General features: G+C 45.0%; 1 long non-coding RNA gene across 1 annotated transcript; it reads left to right on the top strand.

The window, feature by feature from the left end:
- The first annotated feature begins 1,614 nt into the window (after nucleotides 1-1,614).
- LOC120925052 lies at nucleotides 1,615-2,105 on the top strand. Its single transcript, XR_005746532.1, has 2 exons — nucleotides 1,615-1,716; nucleotides 1,880-2,105. It is a non-coding gene; the product is annotated as an uncharacterized LOC120925052 (long non-coding RNA).
- The last annotated feature ends 5,536 nt before the right edge of the window (nucleotides 2,106-7,641 follow it).

The following is a 7,641-nucleotide window of genomic DNA, read 5'->3' as shown; positions in this document are numbered from 1 at the left end:
TGGTCCGGTCAGCAATTGTTTCCTCCGTGCAACACAGAGTGGATTCTCTAGTTCCGGCTTGCACACTGAAGAGGCGTCACCGCCGGGGCTTGACTGGGCGGAGCTGCGACCGCTCCCGCGCGCGGGAAATGCTGGAAACAATTTAACCCCTTCAGGTACAGACTTTCTCCACTTAACAATGGCAGCTAACAGTCTTTCCTTCACCTCCCCCACCACTTGTATATGCGCCTCGCTGAGTAAATTACTTTCAATGACACAGTTCAGATTCTGGGGGGGGGAGGACTTGCTTTAGTGGCTGAATGGTTAAGGCGTACACCCGTATCCTGTTCGTGACGCCAGAAAACGATGTGGTGACCGGGGAGGGTGAGTCCCACGGCCACACACATGCGCTTGATGGTTAGCTACTTGGTTCTTGGGGCTAGGAGCCCAGGGTCAGGTGGTATTAACCCTTAGTGAGGGCCAGATGGTATTAACCCTCTCTGTCACGTGACGCCACTGTAGTCTTGGTATACCCCGGGAAACTACAGCTCCGGGGGCCTCCGTATCCCCGCTAGTTAGGATGGTAATAACACAGTCCACAACAGGGGTTAAAACAACGAAGGCTTTACTGGCATGAAGGCAGGTGTCAAAATCTTCACAGCTTTAAACAGAGTGTCAAAATGTTCTGCAGGCAGTCTCTGGATCACACAGCTGATAATGCTTGAGCTTAGTTGATCATATACTGTATATACTGGGCTGCAAAAGCCGGATAGTAATTCAGGGCCTATGCTTAACTAGGCTGAAAAATAGATACACTTACTGGAGTGTCTGTAGACTTGAGGCTTTTCGCCGGAATAACGGATTGATCCGATAAATGAGCTGAAGTACTGGTTCTGTAATGTTTAGGGATACTCCACTCTTTGCTGTATTTTATCCTGCAGGCTTCAGGCCTGCACTGCTTCTCTGACTGTGTGTTGCTCTGCTCTGCCAGGAACTGAGGGAAGCATTAGACTGGCTTAAACAGGAAGTACAATCCCTTATAAGGGCCTGATGAGGCTGAAGCTCATTGGTTGAGAGCTGTGGATCATAGAGACTGCCTTGTAGGATAACATAACACAATAAGGTCTTATCTCGCATTTAATCCTCCTGACTCTAATACACTGACTTAACATGAGATGGTTGACTAAACCTCTTAAAGCTATACACACCTAATAAACGTATTATCAACCATAACAGTATATAAATCACATCATAACTATCGGAGTCCCTGCAGGGGAGATCCCACAAGCCGAGGGCCTCAATCTGACAGGGCCTACAGCAAATACCTGTACTGGGACACCACAGGTGGATTGCTGGGTGATCGCAAGCAGAGATCACTGGAAAAAGGAATTTAGGAGTATATATAAATAATATGTATGGCTAGTCTGGTGAAGTGTGCATAAAGGCACAGCACCAAAAACAAACAATAAGCCAAAAATCAACGAGTGGTCCTACCTGCATGTGAGAAGTCTCCATAAGTCCAGCAGACGCCATGACAGTCAGAGACAATAGTGTCTGCAATGGGCTTAAATAGAGTCCATTGGTGGCTATGGCGCATTCGCGCGCGTGCACGTGCTGCGTAGTGACGCAATCCTCCCCGTGAACACAGAGACATTGATCTCCATATACAGCATTCTCCCCTTGTTTTTGGCGTACTTTCACACTGAGACAGGATTCTATCTACAGATCTTATTGACTGTAAGTAGCTCATATCTGTTTTGATAAATGACATAGTTGTATGGGTGTCCTTTTCTTGTCTCCCCTTCCCCATTTTTTTAACAATTTCGGTCACTTGAGTTGTAAATATTGTTTAAGTTGAATTTTTTCTATGTAATATGTATATATATCTCTTTTCTAATAGACATGTATTTCTCTGACACAATGATCGTCTGTAATACCCCTTGAAGAAGGATCACAGATACCGAAACGGCTGTCGGGTTGGACCAATTTTTGTCTCATGTCTGTTTTATTGCTTTACAAATAGGATCTGTATACCACTTGCATGTGGTCTTTTATCCTTGCTAGGACACTGTATGATGTCCTGACTTGAATTGTTTAAATAAATTTGCTATATATTTTTCTACTCATTCACGTGTTTGTGTCACTTATAAAGTCCCACCCTTGAGGGGGTATTTCATGTTTTTTCCATAACTCTAGGGATGTGGTGACTTACAAACACTGACATTCTCCTGATTGTGGGGTCCCTCTTTTTCATTTTTTCCGTGACTGTGACATTATGGCGGACACATCGGACACTTTTGACACATTTTTGGGACCATTGTCATTTTCACAGCGAAAAGTGCTATAAAAATGCACTGATTACTGTAAAAATGACACTGCCAGTAAAGGGGTTAACCAGGAGGGGGGCACTGTAGGGGTTATGTGTGTTCTAAGGGAGTGTTCTTACTGTGGGGGGGGCGTAGCTGTGCGTGTGACGTTACTGATCGTCATTCCCTAACACAGGGAACAGACGATCACTGACAGCCACACTAGGAAGAACAAGGAAGGTTTGTTTACACTCACCTCTCCCCGTTCCTCTGCTCTGTGACCCGATCGCGGGACACCGGCGGCGATCGGGTACGCGGGTCCCGCAAGCACGGTCACCGAGGACAGGACCGGGTCACGAGCGAGCCGCCGGTGGCACCCTCGCGACCCACGGCTGGGCATCTTAAAGGGGACGTACCTGTACGTCCATGTGCCCAGCCGTGCCATTCTGCCAACGTAAATAGTCGTGCGGCGGCCCTTAAGCGATTAAGGGTCCCCTGTGTTAAAAAGGCTGAGAAATCCCTGAATGCCTCATACACACGACCAGTTTTCCCATTGGGAAAACTGCCATGACAGCTTTTGGCCGGGAAAACCGGCCGTGTGTATGCTCCATAGCAGTTTTACCGTCAGGAAAACCGATGGGAATCCCGGCGGTAAAAATTAGAACATGTTTTCTTTTTTCCCGCCGGGATTCCCGGCAGTTTTTAAGCCGGCAGTTTTTCTATGGGGAAAGCCTGCGATGGAGCATACACACGACCGGGTTTCCCGACTAAAGCTCTCATGGCGGTTTTCCTGGCAGGACAACCGGCCGTGTGTGGGGGGAAAAAGCTACCGAGCAGATTCTCGGTCTTCCCCTTGGTCTTCCCCTTGGTTTTCCCTGCGGACTTTTTACCGCACGGAAAACCGATCGTGTGTACAAGGCATTAGAGGCTACAAGTTACTATTTCAACACCTATAGCCCAGGCATGGACCACTATTGTTACAATCGGGAAACCTGCCCTGAAAAACATCATGCAGCTATCAATGGATTACTTGCGTGTTAGATAGGAAGTGGATGTAAATGAGCTGTAGAAGATCGGCAGCACTAAGAATGAAAAAAATAAAAAATAAAAGTTTAAAAGAATCCTTGCTTACAGAATTACTAGGCACATTTTAGCACTTGTGCTTATATCAATGGAGAGGGGAGGGAAGCGGTAAGACCCTGCTGGTAATGGTCATACTGGGAGGGAACAATGGGATTAGAACAGGATTTCTAACTGGTCTAGAACCGGCGCAGCTTTATAATAAGAATAAACTCTATTTACTCCGTAGTGTGAAAACCATGGAAAAGCTGTGACCTCCCGCATGACAGAATAATATTATTTCTGTAACAGACATGCTGATCCCAGTGCGGTGGGATCGGCAGAGTGTACCCTTTTATAGGATTTCTAATAAGAGTAAATTATAATGCCATTAAATCCCTTTTCTTTGCCCGTAGATTCCCTGTAATGTTAAAATGAGATTTAATGTTAATTACACACCAGGGTAATAATGAAAGGAGTTGTAGAAGTGAAGAACAAAAGGGAGCAGATGAAAGCGACGATCAGATAAGACACTCTGTGCTTTTTAGGCCCCCAATAAGCTGAGATTTTACCATATAGGAAATGCTGACTCCCTGGTTACAAATCATTGCCCTGCTGTATATTACAGATTGGAGATATGGCTGCGCTGCATTGCGTGAGGCCTCATCTACATCAGTGCACTTTGTCTGCAGTTTGTGCGTTTATATCATGTACACATGTAGATGCTGCTGTTAAAGGGTATGTACAGTGTTTTGGCTTTATTAATTCATTATTTATGGTTTGTTTACTTATGTTTATTAGCCTATATATATAGTCGGCCGTCTTTAACGCAGGGCAAACGTGGCACATGCCCTGGGCCCAGGGGTCAAGTCCTGGGGAAAAAAGTGTGGGAACTCCCACCCAAGATCCACTCCCCCACCAAAAAAAAAAAATTATACGCTCATATGCATAATTACTAAACCGCATGTTTTTTTGTTTTTTTTTCGATCCAATGTACCTTAGTAATCCTTTATGTTACTGGCCGCTTCCTGTATATGGATTCATCGGGCAGTGTGTGGGTATTCCGTCACTTCCTCAATGCCGCAATGTCTGACACTACCCGATGAATCCATATACATGAAGCGGCCAGTAACAAAGGATTACTAAGGTTCGCCTGCCCCTGACAGTGGCTCGAGCTGGGCATCGCCGCTTAGTGAAGGATTGGCTCTGGCGGCTCGGCTGCTCTAGTCCTGCAATGGGAACTGCGTTCCTGCTGTGAAAAAAGTGCAGGAACTTCGTTCCCACGCGTTCCCGCAGGACTTGAGCCCTGATTGGCATCTTCAGGGCAGACTGCAGGTTCCAGCAATACTCCTAGGCTGTAGAAGGACCCTGAATCTGGATGTTCATTAGTTGACACTCCGGTCTTAGCATTTTTCAGCAGGATAGCAGGGCAGACAATGCTACCACGAACAGAGCAAAGACCAGCCAACAGTATCTACCCCTCTCTCGGTCCAGACCCCTGACCCTTTTATAATACACAGAACCCCTGGGTTGGACCCAAAAAAGCCTGCCAAGAAAGAACCGGGAAAAACATTTAACATTAAACCTCCCGACTGGGGCAGCATAAAACTCTGTCTTCTATCTATCCAATAATTATAAAAATGACAACAAAAACAGCAGCATCAGCATAGGAAGAGGAGCAGAGAATACAATGATCCAGTTAATATGAGTCAGTTTCTTATGTGACAGATTTAACAGACTAACCTCACGTCTGCTTCCACCTGAGAGTCGCAGGAAACCTGGAAGGCAATCTGTCGCTGAGACCGTGGCGAGCTGTGGCCGTGTTCCAGAATGTGCAGTCATATGCTAAACTCATCAAGGTAAAGCTTCCATATGGCGGGGGATGAGGACTGAGCATTGTAGTTATAGTTTGTGCACACTAACTTTTACGTTAGGATTCCACGGAACACAAATACATTTCCATAAAATCTTCAGTAATGCCAACAGGTAAGCAATGAAGAATGACAAACACGTGCAACAAATTTCTCTTCAACTGAACTTCATGTCTTACCTGGTATTGATTTCCTGTTCCAAAATATGCAATCAAGTAATTATTTACGATGGTTATGTGATGGAGTGGCTAAATATTGTTTTAGAATATAGATTGTTATTGGAGCGGTGGACCCTCGTCCAGGTAGGTATTGCAATTCTTGGTTCAAATTTTAATTCCATTAGGGACAGTTCTCAAAAATCCAGCAGGCAATACATGTAGTTGTAAATTAATAACAGAAAGTGTAGTAGAGAGAGGAGAACGCAAACGTATACTTGAAAATCCATTAGATTTTATTCATGTCAATAGTAGAAAAGAGAAATTTCCAAAGTTTTTTGGGGGCTTCACCATTCCTCGTTCATCAGGCCTAAAAACACTGAAGATGATTGGGGAATGGAGACCAGTCCCCTACTGGTCACCCATGAACAGGAAAATTTGGACTATCTCGTTACCAGTTTGGTATCTCTGCTACCGAGATAGTCAATATTCTCCTGTTCGTGAGTGACCATTAAGGGCTGGTCTCTGTAACGGCTACCCCCTAGTAGGGAGGGTATCTGCCGTTGGAGACGTCCTTTTCCCTGTCAAGTTGCGATATGCAGGTACAGCCGGTATATCCCATCCACGAGATCCAGAGAGAGAGTCAGGTTCAGCTGTAAAATGAGCAGAATAGTAATCCCATCGAACGCCCTTTCAAGAACGAGACGGGGCTACGTTTTGAAGGGTCAAGTAGGACTCTTTTTTAATGGTTCACTCTGAGATTTTATACAGTCTTCAAGGCATATGAACAATCAAACTGTCCCCACCCACACATCACACCATGGGGAAGCTTCAATCACATTCTTTGAGCTAATTACTAAACATTCCTTCATTAACATAACTCAAACAAAACACCATCACACAATGATCTCCTTCCAATCCACATCTCTAGACAGACGTTCTGTTTCCGACAAGTACATTCCACACATAAACAGTATTTATCATACATAACACCTTTACACAAGGGACAATGAAATGTCTAGGAGTCTATGCAATTAACACCTTTCAAAAGAATGTGTCCCCACATTGAATAGCCAACAACTTGTGATATCTCCAGACATCCTGCAAACATGGATTATGATTCACTTGCCACCCCATCTCCTGGCTCAATCTGTGCCCAAAAGTCACTCTACAATTAACCCTTTGTATGCCTCACTGCATGATGATTATAGATTATAGATGTCCAGGCAGAATACATAGTTCCGTTACACTGCTCCCCTTTTGTGGAACACTCCGGCAGACCCGGATTGATCCTTTTTGGGTCAACTTGGGGATGTCCAGTCTGCTGTTAGGGTAAAAGTTCCGTTTGCCGGGATAAACCATCCGCATTGCCATTTGGCTTACCAGGTCGGTAGCTGAGGGTGAAGGTGAATAATGGAATTCAGTTCTGGAACAGTCACTTGCTTTGCTCTCTCAATGGCTCCCAAAACCTGTTGCTGATGCTCTTGGGACAGATAAGGCACCACCTGGATGCAAATGCCATTTAATCTTTTGACAATTTCCGCCTGTTTGTACATTTCAATGTTCAAGCCACGGGACATCTCATAATACATGACATAGTGTCGTTGCATCTCTGATTTCTCACTGGTCAACTTGTCACATTCCCATTTTAGACTGTGATATTGTGCCGGATCTACAGTACATGTCGGGGAAGGTAGTCTCACCCGGGTCTCAGCAGCAAGCAAGTTGATTCCAGCAACGCGGGTGGTCACGGGACAAGCAGCAGGTGTAGGTAAATAAGTCAGAGGGTCAATGTCGTTGCCCAGCACAACCTCGCCAGGTAGGTTGTCCATGATACCAACTGTGGTCTTTCCTGACCCGGCTCCCCAGTCCAAGTGCACCCGGTGCGGTGGGTATGCGAAATACAGCACCCCCTGCGACCCGGACGGCAACTGTGCGAGTGGACACGTTCTCTGACTTTACCAGATGTTTTTGAATCAAAGTGATAGTAGTCCCAGTATCTCTTAGGCCTTGTGCTACTTGTCCATTCACCCGTACCTCCTGATGGTGATGCTGACGGTTATTGGTTGTGAGGTAGAGACTTTTTGTACCATTCCTTCTCCACTTTTATGGATTTATAGATTAATTTCTATTTTCCATATATACTACTTTTTTATATTGTATATTCCTAGTTGTATACACAATTATTTTTCTCTCAGAATTGCAAACGTGCACATGTGTACTAATTTTTTTATATTTTTTTATTATTTTGATACCTGGGTTAGATGGGTG

Source organism: Rana temporaria, chromosome 1 (assembly GCF_905171775.1).
Source record: "Rana temporaria chromosome 1, aRanTem1.1, whole genome shotgun sequence".
NCBI classification, from domain to species: domain Eukaryota; kingdom Metazoa; phylum Chordata; class Amphibia; order Anura; family Ranidae; genus Rana; species Rana temporaria.
The sequence above is the reverse complement of the archived record's forward strand: the minus strand, read 5'-3'. Positions and strand labels throughout refer to the sequence as shown.